General features: G+C 40.7%; 1 pseudogene; it reads left to right on the top strand.

Annotated features, from left to right (window-relative positions):
• Positions 1-5,365: 5,365 nt before the first annotated feature.
• On the top strand, positions 5,366-16,060 carry LOC144226027 (large ribosomal subunit protein uL18-like; annotated as a pseudogene).
• Positions 16,061-17,913: the final 1,853 nt, after the last annotated feature.

Genomic DNA, 17,913 nt, shown 5'->3' with positions numbered 1-17,913 from the left:
AAAGACAGTTGCAAATGACATATCAGATAAAGGGCTAGTATACAAAATCTATAAGGAATTCACCAAACTCAACACCCAAAAAACAAATAATCCAGTGAAGAAATGGGAAGAAGACATGAATAGACACTTTTCCAGAGAAGACATCCAGATGGTCAACAGACACATGAAATGATGCTCAAAGTCACTCATCATCAGGGAAATACAAATCAAAACCACACTAAGATACCACCTAACGCTGGCCAGAGTGGCTAAAATGAACTAATCAGAACACTATAATTGCTGGCAAGGATGTGGAGAAATGTTGGTGGGAATGCAAACTTGTGCAGCCACTCTGGAAAACAGAGTGTAGTTTCCTTAAAAAACTAAAAATAGAACTACCCTACAACCCAGCAATAGCATTGCTAGGAATTTACCCAAGGGACACAGGAGTGCTGATGCATAGGGGTACATGTACCCCAATGTTCACAGCAGCACTTTCAACAATAGCCAAATTATGGAAAGAGCCTAAATGTCCATCAACTAATGAGTGAATAAAGAAGATATGGTTTATGTATACAATGGAATACTACTTGGCAATGAGAAAGAATGAAATCTGGCATTTGCAGCAATGTGGATGGAATTGGAGGGTATTATGCTAAGTGAAATAAATCAGAGAAAGACAGATACCATATGTATTCATTCATACGTGGATCTTAAGAGACTTAACAGAGGACCATGGGGGAGGGGAAGGGGAAAAAAGGTTACAGGGAGGGAGGGAGGCAAACCATAAGAGACTCTTAAATACTAAGAACAAACTGAGGGTGATGGGGGTAGGGGAGAGTGGAAAATGGGTGATGGGCATTGAGGAGGGCACTTGTTGGGATAAGCACTGGGTGTTGTATGGAAACCAATTTGAAAATAAATTATAGTAAAAAATAAAATAAAATAAAATGCAAAGCACTTATAAATTCTCATTATTTATCCTAAATTTTATGTGAATTTTTTAATTAACTCCATATTATATCTGGATTTATTTTAATGAAAATATGATGCATTTGAAATTTAAATTTTAGGTAAGTTGACTCTCCAGAAAAAGATACTATGTTTATCCTGTGACTTTGAACAGCCCAAGTTCATGTGTAAAAACACCCATGGGGGCTATGGTTAGTGGAGCAAAGACTTTCTCTAACCATATATTTCACTACTGGCCAAACATATGTAGGACCATTCATTCAGTCATATGGTTTCCTTGTTGTCCTTTGAACTTACTATTCTATTTCTTACCTAAAGATTTTTATTGATGTCATTTTTCTATCCAGAGTATTTATCCTCCTGTTAATTTTTCTGAGAACTTGAAGACACTGCTTCTCTGGTAAGATTTCTCAAGCTCATGGAGCTCATTCTTTCTGTTCCCAAAGCATTGGTCTTTTTGCTGTGAACTCAGAGCTCACTGTCTTGTATTGTTGTTTCCTGTATTGTACATATTTATCACTAACTGGACTACAAGCTCCTCAAGGTAAGATCCACGTCTCAGAACTCTTTGTCTTTCTTGTACCTCATTAGGACAATCATCTCCAGTAGAAAATGTATGCTTTTTTTTTTTTTTAACATTCTGTAAGTATTTTTAGGCCAAGATAAGATTACCCTCATAAAAAAGAAGAAAAAGAAGGAAAGGGAAAGAAGAATTGTTTTAGTCCGTTTGGCTGCTATAACAAAATAATACAGAATGGGTAGATTACAAACAGAAAATTCATTCCCCACAGTTTTGGAGGCTTGGAAGTCCAATATCAAAGCACTTGCATGGTCACACTGTTGTGAGGTCTCTCTTCTTCCTGGTTCATAGCTATCGCATTCTCCCTGTGTTCTCACACATTGGAAGGGGGAAAGGGAGATCTGTGGAGGTTTGTTTGTTTGCTTCTTTGTTTGTTTTGTTTTATACAGCATTAACCCCATTCATGAGGGCTTTACCCTTAGGACCCTATCACCTCCCAAAGGTCCTACCTCCTAATACCATCACACTAGCCACTAGGATTTCAACAGTTGAATCTTGAAGGTACAAAAATATTCAGACTACAGCAAGAAGCTAACATTGATTGAGTGCTAATTATGTGCATGAACTGTACAAATGACATTAGCACACTGTACATATCATACTCAGTCTTTATAGCATCGCTGTGAGATAAGTATCATTTTTTTCCACATTTTACACATAAGAAGACTGAAGCTCTGAGAGGTTACATAACTCCCCATAGACAACACCACTGTGAGACAGCTGGAATGCTGGCCCCTAATTACCTAGCACTGGATCTTAAATTCCTAACTATTAAAGGGAGAGAGAGATAGGAGTATAGGTCAGACCAGTTTAACACAGGTAGGGGGGTTGGTGCAATACAAAATATTACCTGTGGTTAAAAGTAGGAGGCTGCATTCTTTCTCATAGGTGGAACTACTATTTTCTAGCAGAAAGTAGATGCCTTCTAGTAGAAAGGATTGTTTTCATGAGGTCCAGGAGAGACAAAGAGGTCTTAGGCATGCCTAACCTTAAGAAGCATGCAGTCCAGTTAGAAATACATGTGTATAATATAGGAGCCAATGATATAAGATGGTGTTCTAAACTCAAGTGGGCATCACTGAACAGCAAGAAGGCCCAAGGCACTGGTTAGAGAGCCAGAAGAAAGGGCACTAAGAACTCAAATTCCTCCAGAACCTACTTCCTTTCTTTCAGCTGACCCCTTATGGAAACCAAACTCCCACTCAGCCTGTCAGTCTGATACCACGCCTGGCCACAGCAATCATGCCTGCTCAGCATTCCCACAGATGGATATCGTTTTCTAGAATGGAGTGCGGAAAATGATATTTTTCTTCTACCATGATAACATCCTCACAATTAGGGGGGAAAATAGCCAGGGACTGATATTTTACAAGGTCACGCTTCATTTTCCCTGGTTTGATACAACCAGGGCTTGGTTTCTAAGAAGCCAGTGGGAACTGTGGGGGCTGACTATCTAGTAGAGTCTGTGCCCCTAGAGTTTGATAGGTCTTCTGTAGAGTTTCCTTAAGTGGGAGAATATAAAATTGTGCAGAGAAATGGTTTAACATGCAGCCAGTCAGTGAGGATTTGTCAGATCAATGAAGGCCAATTCTGAGAGTTCCCTGCTGGGTTTCCTAACGCCCTGGGACACTCAGTTAAACTATCTATTAAGACTATTTTCCCAAGTCATTTGTGTTAGATTATAGGCTATAAACTGCTTATTGTTGCCTGTCCGCCATAAATATAAAGCAATCATTTTTAATGCAAGCAGCTGTTGGGCTGGCTTCTCCAAGATGATTTGCCCAGGGACTCACATTCTGCTGTTTTCTTCTTCATCAAATGCATTTCTGATTGTTTTTCTGCTCTGCTGCATACCACACACGTGGTGGTGGTAGGGGTATAAATTTTCCTTGCAGAGCTTTGTTTGGACACATGGTTTCTAAAAATATCCAAAAGGAGTTGAAGGTGCAGAAGGGCAATTTAAGTTATATGCAATCTGGTGACTTAAGTCCTCAATACAGTGTCTAATTTCTTAAAATGACCTTGGAAGCACCAACTCATTTTTTTCTTTTTCTTTTTTTTTTTTTATTTGGATATTTTTTTTTAACAAATAGTTTATGTCAAATTAGTTTCCACATAACTCTCAGTGCTCATCCCCAAAGTGCCCTCCTCCATGCCCATCCCCCCTTCCCCCCCACATCCATCAGTCCTCAGTTTTTGTCAGCATTCAAGAGTCTCTCATGGTTTGCCTCTCTCCCTTTCCCCCACCATTTCCGCCCTTCTTCTCCCCCTTGTTCCTCTGTCAAGTTCCTCCTAATCCTCCTATACGTGCAAACATATGATATTTGTCCTTCTCTGCCTGACTTATTTCGCTCAGCATAACACCCTCAAGGTCCATCCATGTTGCTACACATGGCCAGATTTCATTGTTTCTCATTGCCATGTAGTATTCCATGGTATAGATAAACCACATCTTCTTGATCCATTCATCTGTTGATGGACACTTAGGCTCTTTCCATGTTTTAGCTATTGTGGAGAGTGCTGCTATGAACATTGGGGTACATGTGCTCCTATGCCTCAGCATTTCTGTATCCCTTGGGTAAATTCCTAGCAGTGCTATTGCTGGGTCCTAGGGGAGTTCTATTGTTAGTTTCCTCAGGAAACCAACTCATTTTTTTCTAACCTTCAGTCATAAGACTTGAGATTTTGGATTATACATAAAAAGTTTTGCAACGTACTAGGGTAGCATGCTACATGTTGAGGATATAAAAGTGAGCCAAAATTGACATGGTGCCTACTCCTTGCCTCTGTCGCCCACTCCCCGAAGCTTTATTGAGGTATAACTGAAAAATAAAATTGTAAGATATTTAGAGTATACAGTGTGATGATTTGATAAACATACATATTGTGAAAGGATTCCCCCAAGTGAGTTAACACATCCATCACCACACGCATTTATCCCTTCCCACTTTTCTTTTTAGTAAGAACATTCAAGTTCTACTTAGCAAAATTCAATTATACAATATAATGTTATCAAATAAAGTAACCATGTTATACGTTAGATCTTCAGACCTTATTCATCTTATAGCTGAAATTTGTACCCTTTTACCAGCTCTCCCTATTTCCTCCACTTCCCAGCCCCTGGCAATTACTTTTCTACTTTTTGTGAGCTCAACCTCATCCCTCTTATAGTCTAGTAGGAGAGAGAAACTGATCAAACAAATAAAACAATTGTGATATAAGTATGAAGAAAATTTGAAGAATTAATACAATGCCCAATCTAGTGACTTATGGAGACATTTGAGCTGAGGTAAGAAATCAACATTTGAGCTGAGGGTAAGGGGAGCTAACTCTGCAAGGGAAGAGGGATAATGAGGACAGGATTTCCAGGAAGACATAAACATCTTCATTCAAAAGCTGAGAGGTGGGAATGAACATTTTAAGAACTGAGTTAAGGTCAGGCACCAGATACAAAGAAGGGGACAAAGAGCACAGTGGAGCTGCAGAGGCAGGCAGGGTCTAGATCTGGCAGGGCCGTGGGTGCCTTGTGAAGAGGAGCTTGGGCTCCACCCTGAGACCAACAGGAAGTCATTGGTGGATGTAGCCCTTAAAGCCTCAGAAGGAAACTGCTGGTTTCCTTGAATCATACTTGAGGTTAAATGTTGGGATAATTTACAGAAGGAATTCTTTTTATTAGAATGGGAGAGTTAAAGGAACCAAGGAAGGATGTTGAGGCACCGAAGAAAAGCAACATTGAGAAGCTGTTTTTACCCCTAGGCGTGAAGAGACAAGGGGAGGAACAGTGAGAGCTGGAGCCAGGAAAGTGAGCTGCCCTGCAGAAGCTGTGGTCATGCAATGTCACAGATACTGACAGAAGTGCAGCGTTCCAGTGGGACTGAATATTTCAAACTCTCCTGCATTGTGTTCTCCAGTCTCCTGCTGGGTCCTTTGTTGCCTGAACCTAAACAGAAGCCAGAAAGCCAAAGGAATCCATTGAGACCAACATCCTTCTCACCCCGAACCAGGTACGAAGAAGGGAGGTACATATATATTAACACCCTTTTACAGATGAGCCAAATGAGACTCAGACAGGTTAGACAAATTGTCCAAGATCCATAGCTGTAAAGTAGAAAATTGCATCCTCAAACCCAGGTTTCCCTGCCTTTAAACATCTATGATCTTAATCACTACTCCATACTGACTCTCATCTACTTGGCACAGCATAATGCCAGGCCCTCTTGTTTGGGGTGTCAGGGTGGCGAGGGGGAGTTTGGGCATGGAAGAGTAGAAGGTGGTAAATAGTCAAAGATGGCAATAATCAATCCCTGTCTCTACATGCTACTCTTCACATGAAGAGAAGTTGTCTAATTTCCCCCTTCATGAATCTGAGCTGGCCTCAGTGACTTTATTTTAACCATCTGAAATCTGGGATTTCTGAGGACGTCACAAAAAGATTTGCAGCTTTCTTTTCCATATGTTCTCTCTTAGAAGCCAGCTGCCCTGCTGTAAGAAGCCCAAGCCACATGGAGAAGCCACATGTAGATGCTCCAGGTGCAACTTCAGCTGAGTTCTAAGACAAAAGCCAACAATAAATGCACCCATACGAGTGAGCTGTCTTGGACATCCAGGCCAGTCGAGCCTTCAGATGACTGTAGCCTTCAACGACCATCTGACTATAACCACATGTAAGAAATCCAAGCAGGAACCACCTGGATGAGCCTAGCCAACACTAGAACTCTGAAAGACACTAAAAAAATATGTTAAGCTGCTAATTTAGGGGTGATTTGTTATGCATTTATGGATAGTCAGAATATTGGGTAATGTTTCTGACTTCATGGAAACAATATTTAGACAAATGGAACATAAGCATACCATGCACATTCCCTCTCCCACATAACTGTTAATAAGGAGTCTCTTTCCTGGAAGCTTTCCCTCCTCTGCACAAATCTGGACCCCACTAATTCTTGAGCCCAGTCTCCTCATTAGTCTATAAGGCCTTTCCTTCCTGTGAATGCCTCAGGGTGCAAATGAAGGGCCCAGCCAGTGAAGATGGGGAGTACCTTAGATCAAAGCTCTTTGCCTTCCCCTCCCTCCTAGCTTCTGGCCATTCATGTTCTCCACAAGTAATGAATGAAGGTGTGGAACAGACTCTAGATGCTGCAGGACTCAGATGAGAAGAAGGCAAGCCAATGTTGAAGCAAAGGAAGATGTGGGCCTAGAAAGGAAAGAAAACCCCTATAAGTTATCCAAGCCTGGGACTAGAGCTAATCCTGTGTCTCGCAAGGTTTCTCAAACTCAGCACTGCTGACATTTTGGAACAGAAAATTCTTTGTTGTGGGGACTGTTCCATAACATTATAGGATTGGTTAGCAGCATCTCTGGCCTTTACCTACTAGATGCCAGTAGCACTTACCCACCAGTGTGAGGACTCCAAAAAAGTCTCCACTTTGTCAAAAGTTTTGCAGGTGGCAAGAATGGCAAAACTAAAAAAACTGCCCCCTCCCTTATTTCTCCCTTATTTGAGAGACTTTCCCTCTCAAATGGTGAGAAAAACCTGTGACTTTCTACCACAGCTGCACTTTACCCTTCCAGGTACAGGACCGAAACCACATCCCTTCATCTATCTCCACCAGGCTTCACCCTCCCCAGTCTTCCTCTGGCCAGATGGCACTCAGGCTCTCCAGGGGACATTTCATAGAAATGACATGGTGTTTCAAGCTGAGTCCATTCTGTACCCCAGGCTTAGGATGATACAGGCCAGATTCATGGGTGAGCCATCAGGCAGCTGTCCAGAGCTCCAGTCAATAGGGGCCACCAAAATGTTACTGGCATGAAACAAGTAGGGATCCAGTTAACTCAGGTCTCCACACATGACTGCGGACAAAACTTATGAGAAATAAATGGATTTGGCTGCAATTAAACACTCTCTCTTGCTGCCAGTCTCTCTCTGTTGATATATTTTTTATGGCAAGTGCATGAAATTTACATGGTGTGTATAAGGTCCCATCACTAACTTTGAGACTGGCCCTCTGAGAGCTTCCTGTAGCAGTCTTGCCTGCTTAAATTCTGAAACTGAAAAATTCATGATGCTGTATGTGCTCTTTCCTGGGGATGATTTATTAGAATGTCTACATTTAAGGAGTTTAATATGCCTCTCAAGAAATTGTCTAGTTCAGAAAATCACATGTAATATGTACATGGAAAATATACCTTTATCTTAAACATAAAAAGCATTTACTTTTATTATTTTTCCCATTCCTAGTAAATGTTGAATAGACATGTAAAGAATAGAAAAAATCATGTAAAAAGGACTAAAGTTATTCATCTGACATGGCTAACGTCTCAGTCTGACCTGGATGCATGGATGCATGCATAGTGTTGGAAGGGGAAGGGGAAGAAAAATTGCACTGAAAACCTCTTCTTTCTACTCCTATTTATTTTCATTTAAATCAGATCAAAGTGCATCTTCAAAGCTACTTTAATAATGTAAAAACAAGAAACAGTCTGAAATATAAGTCAGGAAGTGGGGAAGAACAGATCATATATTTGACCTTAGGGTTTTGAGGAAGATTGGGTGTTAACTGCATCTATAAGATTGTCTCAGATCTTTTCCAGCTCCATTAGTAGATCCAACCCCTCTTATTCAAATTAATACTTCCTTGATACACTGGCCAACCACTCTTTTCTGTACCCCAAACAAGGAAATGCTCATTAGTTGTTGGGGCTGAAGAAATCTCCCTACTGCATGCTTCCTGTATGCAGTCTCAAGGTTACAAATGTGTTACACCTCATCCTGCAAGAAGCAGAAGCCAAGATGGAATTAGACATGCAAGAGATCTACTGGAAAATGTCTGCAAGAGAAATAGAGGTAAAGTCGGAGAGGCAAGAAGAACTGTCAGACCATAGTACAGGGCTGACCCTGTGAAGGCAAGAGAGAAAGGACAGACAGCTGGGCTGGCAGTCTCAGACTGCAGCCCAGCGCTAGGAAATTTTTGGCTAGGCTGATGGAGAGTCCTAGAGCCAACTTATCTAACATCTCACAGGTATGGGCCTGCCTTAGTACCCCTCTTTTGCTCAATCATTGGCTGAGAGTAGCCCAAGGGAAGCAAAACTTCAGAATAGATGGCATGGATTTGGAGTACTGCATCTAGGGCTAATTATTAATTATGGTCCCTACGACACAGCAGGAATTCTGAGTGGTGCATTTTTAAGGCCACCATAGCTATGGAAGCCCTAGTATAGCAGAAGACAGTGGATGAATAGTACAGTAGAGAAAGGAAGAGTGATGCTATCAGGTAAGGGAGGCCAAGACTGATTTGACACAGTTCTGCTCAATACCCAACTCACATCTCAAATGAAGGTTCAGACTGTTTAGAGGTTTCTGACTACTGAGTCCCAGACAAGTACCAATATCTACCAAATCAGCTAGTGTGTACTAGCTTGGAAAGCAAGCACTATTGACCACATTTTACCTAAAAGAAAATGTTATTCAGGTTTCAAACAACCAATTTTCAATCTGACTTTGGAGTTGCAGACATACCAACACAGTGAGTTGTCAACAAGAGACTAATCTGGCTTACAATGATATAGCCATTATCAGAGAACATCCAAGAGTGGGATAAAATATCTACCTTTACACAATTGATATTATTATGTAGCTGAAAAAATGCAATTAATTCTTCTAGAAATATCCATTAAGTGCCTTATGTGTTGTCAGGAATTGTCCCAGGTGCTAGAAAAATAGGTAGACATATTTGGAGCTATTCAAGAATGAAGAACTAAGAAAATGCAGGGAGACATTATAGGAGATAGATTTAAATTTGCAATACCAAAGGATACCTTAAGACTTTTCAATAATTCTGTTATACATTGTCTTCCATTGTGCTTCCCAGCCCTTTGCTCTTATAGCTATTGTCTCACTGATCACACTGTATTCTGGTTAGCTATGTATGGATTTCTTTCCCCTTGAGAGTTTGCAAAATCCCCAAGGGCTGGGACCATATGTATTAGTTCATAATTAAATAAATAACTCAACACTCATATATTTATTCAACAAAGGTTTTTTGAGTGTTTTGTGCCTGCTGTTGGTATCTGGGAAGTCCAAGATAAATAATGCCTATCCTCCAGCTCACGTAAATTAGGGAGAAAGATGAGGAGACATCAATATATTTCTGAATGGTGTATGCTATAGTAGAGGCATTTACTGAGAAAAGAAGGATCATGAGGAGAGGGTGTCAGTGAAAGGATTCCTCATAAAATTGATGATTCTTCAGCTGCATCATGACAGATAAGTAGTAGTTACCCAGGATTTTATCTCTAGTTTCCAGCACAAAACAAGCCCTCAATTCAGTTCTGCAAAATGAATGAATGGATGAATGAATGAATGTTGAATACAAAGAGTGTAACTGAGAGTATTTTCTCCTGGTCAGCATCTATTGCCCTTCTTCCTGTTAATAGCACCTTACCAATGGCTCCAGAGGCCCATGACTCTGGCCTTTGCAATCAAATAATGAACAGCCCTCGCCAGTGACTAGTTCAGGAGACTGGACATAGTTGAACTTGGTACAGTGAGGCTCATCTCAGGACCTGCTTGAGCAGTCAGAGGATAGAATCTCTCTTTCTCAGTCTGGGGCATCTGGGGGTGTCTTGGTTAAGAGAAGTCTGCTGAGGGTGAAGTTCCATAGAGGAAGCAGAACTGAGAGGTGGAAAGAGAGAAACTGGGTCCTGGTAACATTGTTTTAGCTCCTGGATCCAGCAATACAAGAAGTAGGTCAATCCCTTAACTGTTCTTTGGGTGATTGTTAAATTACCTTTTCTGGGGGCTATGTGTGGGGTGGGGCTTAAGCCAGTTTTAATTGGCTCTTCTATTACTTGTGGCAAAACGTGTGTTGACTGATGGAGATAAATAGCCATCTACAGTATAAGTTGCCTCACAGAGTATAGAGTTGCCCATTTCCAGAATGGTTCATGTAAAATCGAATCTATCAGAAAAGGAAATGCTGTATCACTGGAGAACCCTAAATCCTTTTTTGGCCTTGCTGATTGAGGCTAGGTTTGTGTCTATTACCTGAGGGAGAGAGAGAGAGAGAGAGAGAGAGAGAGAGAGAGAAAGAGAAAGAAAGAAAGAAAGAAAGAAAGAAAGAAAGAAAGAAAGAAAGAAAGAAAGACAGACATGGAGGGAGAGAAAGATGGAGGGAGGGAGGGAAGAAGAAGAAGGAAGGAAGGAAGGAAGGAAGGAAGGAAGGAAGGAAGGAAGGAAGGAAGGAAGGGAGACATGAGTGGAAGAGAAACTGCACTATAACATTACCAGATTGGCCAGCCTCATTTCAGAATTACTATCTACTTCTTGTGAATGACAAACCAGAGAGAACTGACCCGCCAAGTTTTGTTAAAAAGAATTAACAAGTATGCACATTGGTTGAAAGAGAGGAGGCCACTGAGGCATAGCAACTGAGAAAGATATTTTTATTTTTCCTCTTTCCTCTAAGTGCACCATCTAAAGGAGGAATTACTATCAAATGCAAACATCCTCACCACAGTGACAACCTTGGCAGGGACCAGAGGAGAAAGTGCCCACTGGCCCTGTTCCCAGAGGTTTGAGTCAAGAGGCCAGGAATCTGTGTAGCACATCTGGGGCAGGAGAGCAGACGTCTAATGGGGCAAAGCCTAGAACCAGAGAAGGTGCATTTTATGAAACGGAAATACAAATAAATAGCTGACACCAGAAGACAGAGTGTCTCCTGACTGTTTAGAAACCACTGGTCTCTGGTTCTATTTATAAAGATGACATGTTCCACAGAACCAGTTTTCCCTGTTACTAATCGAGGCCAAAGCATCAACATATTCCAGGCACATATGGGAAGGGATGAGATGTGGGTTCAGGGCTCCGACCTTCTTTAATGAATTCATTCTGCATCTGGGTCAGGACACATGCAGAGTGTACTTTTTACTCAGTAACTGGGGGAGACATTGATGCATAGTCTTCCTCTAGATTTCTAGCCCTTCTCACCTTCCTGTTAGTTTCCTCTTTCTTCTTTCGTGCCTGCCTGCCACCCTTACCTCCTCCTCATTCTCTCCAGCAGAATGAACACTCCTGGCTGGTTAAGGGGCATAGATTCTGATCCAGGCTTTGCCCACCACTGGATATTCAATTTCAGACATCTTATTTAATCTCTCTGGACTCCAATGTTCTCATCTGCAAAATGGGCTTAGATAAGTGGTTACCTAATTCATGTTTCCCAAAATATGAAGAACTGGGCTGTGTGAGTGGATATTGAAAACCCTGAGACATATTTCAGTAAAGAATCATATTCAACTTTGTTTTGCCAAGCATGGCTCAAATTCATTTGAGAATAAAATCTCTCTCTCTTTAAAAAAAATAATAACTTGTAGCTACATCTCACTATTCTATGGTTTATTGGTTGAAAACTGCTGTTTTTGGCCAACACTTGGATTGGTTATCTAAAACATCTTTTTATCATCCTTCTATTTAGAGTGGTTAGGGACAAAAACTGTATTTTTCAGACTTCCTGCAGCTAGGCTTTTGCATTTGGATTACACTCTACCAGTAAGATGAACTCATGTGAGATGGGGAAAACGTTTTCATTTCTTGCCCAATCCTGACGGATATACTGACCTAGATGATCTATAAAAGTCTACTTCAACTCTATGGGATTTTTATGTTTTATCTCTTGGTCATACATTTTCTTAGGCAAAAAGCTCATTTAGATATCATGAATCTAGTTCATTTATTTTCTTCTGGGTCATAATAAATCCCCAGAAATAGACCCAGGACAAATCAAGAAAAAGTAAATGCTAGCTGGGATCCTCTTGCTCTAAAATTTCCATCATCTTCTATAGCTCATTTCTGATTTAGTGGGACATAGTTCATCTTGGGTTCTTGCAGCAATTCTAAAAAGACAGACTTACTAAAAAAGGTGTAACTGTAATCATGATGCCCTATGGATCCTCGGGCCACTGTTCTGAGGCTGGATTGAGCTGGGCACACAGACTGTTTCCCTAGGCATCCTCTATTAATTTTGCAGGGATGATTGTATTTCTTTTTTTTTAATCACCCAGATTAATTTTTTTTTTACAAATAGNATTTTTTTTTTTTTTTTTTTGAGAGAGAGAGAGAGGAAGGGCAAGGGAGAGAGGATTTTCAAGCAGGCTCTATGCCCAGCATGGAGTCCAACACACAGCTAGCTCATGACTATGAGATCATGACCTGAGCCGAAATCAAGAGTTGGATGCCTACCGACTGAACCACCCAGGTGCCCCCTCCAGGAACATCTAAAATGCTGCTCCACTTAAAGAAGACAGCTTTAGGAGGGCAGAGATTTAGCTCTGGCTCCTGATGACTTAGTAAGCAACCTTGGTCAAGACAAATAACCACTGTGTCTCTTAGATTTTCTGGGTCTAAAATCAATGAAACAGCTTTTCCCTAGCTCCAAGTACTTTAGACAAATTGGAGACCCTATATGTAACATAGGAGTTTTAAAATTGAACGTGTCAGGAGGGTGTCGGAACCAAACCTACTCCTGACCTTGACTCCATGAAGGTTAAACATTGGGGGTTGGACTCATCAAAACACGAGATGAAAGAAATTTCTGGGTGGTTGGTCTTTTGGCAAAATTGTAAAATGGTTAAAATTTGTCTTTTTCTCCTTCCAAATGATAAAAGTTGGTTTCTAGCTTTCAGCACCAGAAAACTTTCCCTATTCTATTCTGCCTCCTAGAATTGTGCTGTGTTTTAGATTTGTCCTTTTCAGAGCAAGGAAAAATCGCAAGCTCATTTATCCCAAGGCTGTGGTTTTAACCCTGGTTTCTCATCAGTCCTGGATATCTTCAGAGAGCAAAAATGCCAGGGTCCCACAGCTAGAAACCCAACAGTTGGTCTTGGATGGGGCCCAAGTATTAGGCTAAAGCTTCCATGGGTTGAGAACCACCAGGGTATTGTTACCTAAAAGCACCTCTTCAAAGAGAATCACGGAAAAAGTTCCAGGGATCAACTAATCTTGTCCCACTCCTACTCAAAATTTCCATAAAGCAGATTACTGCCATTCACTTTTACTTACAAGCTTCAAGCTAACCAAACTGGAAGTACAGTTCTTGCCATAAATAAGAAACTCATAAAGTCTTGAAATAATGCCAAGTTTAGTTCAATATGAAGTTTATATCTAGTAGCTGGTACCTTGTTCTGGAAATTCCGTGCCCATTCTGCCTCCTGGCTTGATTGTGCTCAATTATCCTACCCTTAAATATCCCCCAGAATCTGGTTTACATCCTTTGCCTTGTGTCCTGTTCCTCACCTAACTCTTCAATACTAACCTGATGACAAACACATGGGCTTTGAGTTAGATCTTGGTCATGTCTTGACTCTACAACTCGGTAATCAGAATTCCTCGGGACAATTATTTGAAGCCTTGGTTTCTTTGTTTGCAGAGTAGGGATGATTTTACCTATTCTATCAGTTCAGACTTTGACACATAGTAAATATTCAACAATTGTAAGGTCCCTTTCCTCTCAAATCTCACTGTTTACTTTGTACTTATTTCTACCTATTATTTATATGACCCATAACCCAAACGGTTTTTAAAAGTAGGATTTCGAGTATCAGTAGAAAGATGTTTTAGGCACAGAAAGAACTTTGTGTTGCAGTTGAAATTATTAGCCTACTGGTCCCCAGTAAGTCTTAGTTCCCACCATAAGGGGTCTGTCCAAGGCATTCAGGGCAATGACAAGATGAAAGAAGCTAATGGATTCAGTGGGAGGAGTGAACTGAAGAAACCCCTCATAGTCACTAGTGGGAAGCTGAAAAATAAACCCTGGATATAAAGACCTGGAAAGGGCAGACCACCAGATGTCTAACTAGGAAGCAGAAATCCTGGCTAGAGTCTGTTTCAAACCACAGAATATGAATTTGGGGAAGAAAGCATTAAAAACAATAAATTACCAAATTTAAGATTCAACTGCCTCAAACTGTAACACTTAGGCACTTGTAAAAGAGAAATATTCCAGATGGCAAAGTGGAAGGATGAATTAGAGAGAAGGAAGTGGCTAATATCCTGTCCAAGACTTTGAAGCAATACAAAGAGAACTTTCCTTGAAGGAACAGGCTAGGGGAGCCTGGTATTTCTAGGAAACAGAAATGGGGTGCCATTTGATCATGGTCAGCTAGCCCCACTGTCCAGTCCTGGGTGCTTAGGGCTTAGGTTTTGTTTCAAACTGCTTTCCATCTTCTAGGAAATTCTGTAACAAATGGCTTTGGTGCCTTAGGAGGGCATCTACAATGACCACTTAACATGGCTAGGACTTTGATTTGACACGGTCCATCTAGCCTCACTGCTTAATTCAGGATCCCATGGGTCTATGTATGATTTCAAATTGTATCACATCCCTTTTCATCTTCTATCTCCCTTTATACAAGGTCACTCCAGCCCTGGAACCAAGGAGATTGAATCTGAATAGGTAAAGGCAATTTTAACTTATTCCTTCACTGAAAACAGGAGAAGGAAACTGATTGTATCCTGCTCAAAAGGGCTTCTCAAAATATAGTCCTCAGATTGCATGATCTGACTACATGATGCCTCAGCATCACCTGGGAGAATGCAGCACCCCAGATGGTCTGTGGTGAGCCATAGGTGCTGGCTGGCCTTTGCTCCATAGGACGGGGTTTGTTAAAAATTGTCAGGAATAAAGTTTATTTCAAGAAATACCAAGTTAAATTTAGAAAAAAATGAGAGGGTAAAATGATTACTATGCTTGGAAACACTTGGTAATTCAGGATAAAAATAAGTACAACACACCCAAATACAGGATGATACTTCATGTAACCAACAGATATATCATTTGTCAGATCGCTTATGCCTGTACAAAAGGAGATATGATAGTTTGTGTGGCTTTGCTCTTGAGCTTCCAAAGTGTGAGAGTTGGCCTGACAAATTATGTTGCATCATATTGTACCGGCCTGCTGCTGGCCAACAGGTATGGTATGGACAAGATCTATGAAGGCCAAATGGAGGTGACTGGGGATGAATACAATGTAGAAAGCACTGATGGTCAACCTGTTGTTTTCACCTGCTATTTGGATACAGGGCTTGCCAGAAATACTACTGAAATAAAGTTTATAGAGCCCTCAAGGGAGCTGTGGATGGAGGCTTATCTATCCTTCACAGTATCAAATGATTCCCTGGTTATGGTTCAGAAAACAAGGGATTCAATGCAGAAGTACATTGGAAGCACATCCTGGGTCTAACAGTTGCAGATTTTATGTGTTACCAGATTATATGTGTTACCTAATGGAAGATGCTTACAAGAAACAATTCTCTTATTACATAAAAGAACAATGTAACTCCAGACATGATGGAGGAGATGTTTAAGAAAGCTCACACTACTCTATGAGAGAATCCAGCCTATAAGAAGAAGTCTAAGAAATAAGTTTAAAAAAGAGGTGAAACTATCCCCCCAAATGTCTCTTGCCCAGAATAAAGCTTGGGTAGTTCAGAAAGCAAGCTTCCTTAGAATTTTGGAGTGGGCTGCAGAGAGCTAATAAACCAAACCACAGTTTTTTATGAAGATTTTTCAGATAAAGACAATAATAAACTTATTCACCAAAGAGCTAAAAAAGGGGGAATGCAGCAACCCAAGTCTACCAAATCAAAACCTGCAATTTAACATGATCTTTGGGTGTTTCATATGTATGTTAAAGTTTAGGAAACAGCATACTACTAGATTTTATATGCAAAGAAGGAATATGGGCCTACCAAGATATCTGTATGCATCAGAAAGGACATTGCCCATATCCAATCATTTCAACAATACTGTACCCCATTACTGTACCCCATTGAGTCTACAAGTTCCTAATAGCATTGCCAAGGCCTTTTTCTCAATACTAACAATAAAAGGCCTTTTGGTCTGAAATTGGTTCCATAAGAAAAGGGTCATTCAGTGGTCAATCTCAGCCTCAGTTATTCTGTTCTATTTTCTCTCCTCCTGTCATGGGCAATCCATACCAACTGAAGGAAAGTCATAGCATGAGAGAAAGTTGCATAAAACTCTCTACTGGTTTGCTACCAGACTCACAATAGATCAGATTCCTAATTGTAGTCTCACAGGGCTATTCATTCTCTGGCACCTGACTACATTTTAGAATTTATTTCTTGCTCTCTCTCTAGTACAGCCCTAGCCATTCTTTGGAATACACCAAGTTCATTCCAAGCTCTAAGCATTTCTGTTCATTCTTTCCTCCATGGGAATGCTCTTACTTCCTTTATGTCTTACCATTGCTGAGTCTTCATCATGTAGGTATCAGTATAAAAATCAATGCTTTCCTAGAAAGACCAACACTGCTACTCTATCTGAAATCCCACCCCAACTATTCTAGGTCTATCAGATTATTTTGTGTGATTTTCTTCATTGAATTTAATGTTATCTGGTATTCTAGTGTTTATATTTACTGATTTACTTCTCCCCTACCACATATAATATAAGCTTTAGAAGAGAAGATTCCTCTTCCTGACTGCTGATCCCCATTTGTCAATACCTGACAATGTATTTTTTCAGTGAATGTTTACTGAATGTGAGTGAATGATAGCAGTAAGGTGAAACTACTGGCTTTTCAGTTATCTGTGCATTCCTACTTTCTCTGCTCGATTCACCCCAATTATGCCTACAGATAACTTAGAAGGGCTTAGATGGCAAAGCGTGAATCACTGATGCTTTAGGTCTGGCCCACAGGATTTAGACAGGTCACACTGTGGTCACTTTAGGGCTGTGTAGTATTTCAATTCAATACAGTTCTATAAACCCTTGTCCATGCTCAAGGCACTATGGAATAAAGGCAAAATATAAACATAAAGCCAAAGGTATTCCAGGAAGACAAAATGGCATTTACAAAGGTATAGAAGCAAGAAAGGGGGTTGGGAGAACTGCAAATTGTTTAGTGATATCAGGATGCAAAGTGCACAGTTTGGGCAGGCAGAAGGAAATAAGGCTGGGAAAGGAAACAGAGAGCTTATAATAATACATCTCCTTGAGATGCTGGACCTACTTTGTTTGAGGTTAGATGCAAATATCTCAAATTCTTTTTAGTCCAAAAGAGGCAGCAGTGAGTTTAGCTGAGAGCATGTTGTAACCTCTAGCCCTCCTCTGTGCTCCCTTTGGGCACCATGAGCACCATACCCAGCAATCTCAAAAGCCCTCACATGCTGGACCCATTAGGCACTGCATACTCCACTGTCTGAGTCATTTCCCCCCTCTGCCCATGGTGACAAACCCAGAGGAATTCTCCATTAATTGAATCTGAGATGACTCACTCTAAACCAGGGACTTGAAACTTGAAAATCTCAGCAGTAATACCTTGGAAGTGAGACTCTTGGTTTAAGTTGTCCAGCTTATTGTCTG

This window comes from Crocuta crocuta, unplaced genomic scaffold, assembly GCF_008692635.1.
Source record: "Crocuta crocuta isolate KB4526 unplaced genomic scaffold, BGI_CrCroc_1.0 scaffold131, whole genome shotgun sequence".
NCBI classification, from domain to species: domain Eukaryota; kingdom Metazoa; phylum Chordata; class Mammalia; order Carnivora; family Hyaenidae; genus Crocuta; species Crocuta crocuta.
This window is presented reverse-complemented; position numbering and strand designations above follow the sequence as displayed.